This window comes from Sinocyclocheilus anshuiensis, unplaced genomic scaffold (genome assembly GCF_001515605.1).
Source record: "Sinocyclocheilus anshuiensis isolate Anshui unplaced genomic scaffold, SAMN03320099.WGS_v1.1 scaffold1655, whole genome shotgun sequence".
NCBI classification, from domain to species: domain Eukaryota; kingdom Metazoa; phylum Chordata; class Actinopteri; order Cypriniformes; family Cyprinidae; genus Sinocyclocheilus; species Sinocyclocheilus anshuiensis.
This window is the reverse complement of record NW_015548277.1, coordinates 125,674-126,035: the sequence shown is the minus strand read 5'-3', so window position 1 is coordinate 126,035 and position 362 is coordinate 125,674. Positions and strand designations below refer to the sequence as shown.

The following is a 362-nucleotide window of genomic DNA, read 5'->3' as shown; positions in this document are numbered from 1 at the left end:
TATCGCTGGAAGAAGTCGCTCTTGCAGGACGTTTTGATACCATTCTTTATTCATGGCAGTGTTTTTGGGCAGAATTACGAGAGAGCCCATTCCCTTGGTTGAAAAGCAACCCCACACATGGATGGTCTCGGGATGCTTCACTGTTGGCACAACACAGGACTCATGGTAGCGTTCACCTTTTCTTCTCCAAACAATCGATTTCCCAGATGTCCCAAACAGTCGGAAGGGAGCTTCATCAGACAAAATAACTTTGCACCAGACTTCTGCTGTCCAATCCTTGTACTTCCTGCAGAATTTCAGTCTGCCCTTGACGTTTTTCTTGGAGAGAAGTGGCTTCTTTGCTGCCCTTCTTGACACCACGC

General features: G+C 47.2%; 1 protein-coding gene across 1 annotated transcript in view; it reads right to left on the bottom strand.

Moving 5' to 3' along the window:
• The window catches only part of LOC107655787 (polymeric immunoglobulin receptor-like), a 20,309-nt gene that overhangs the window by 6,427 nt on the left and 13,520 nt on the right, over positions 1-362 (bottom strand). The gene's annotated exons all lie outside the window — the stretch shown is intronic.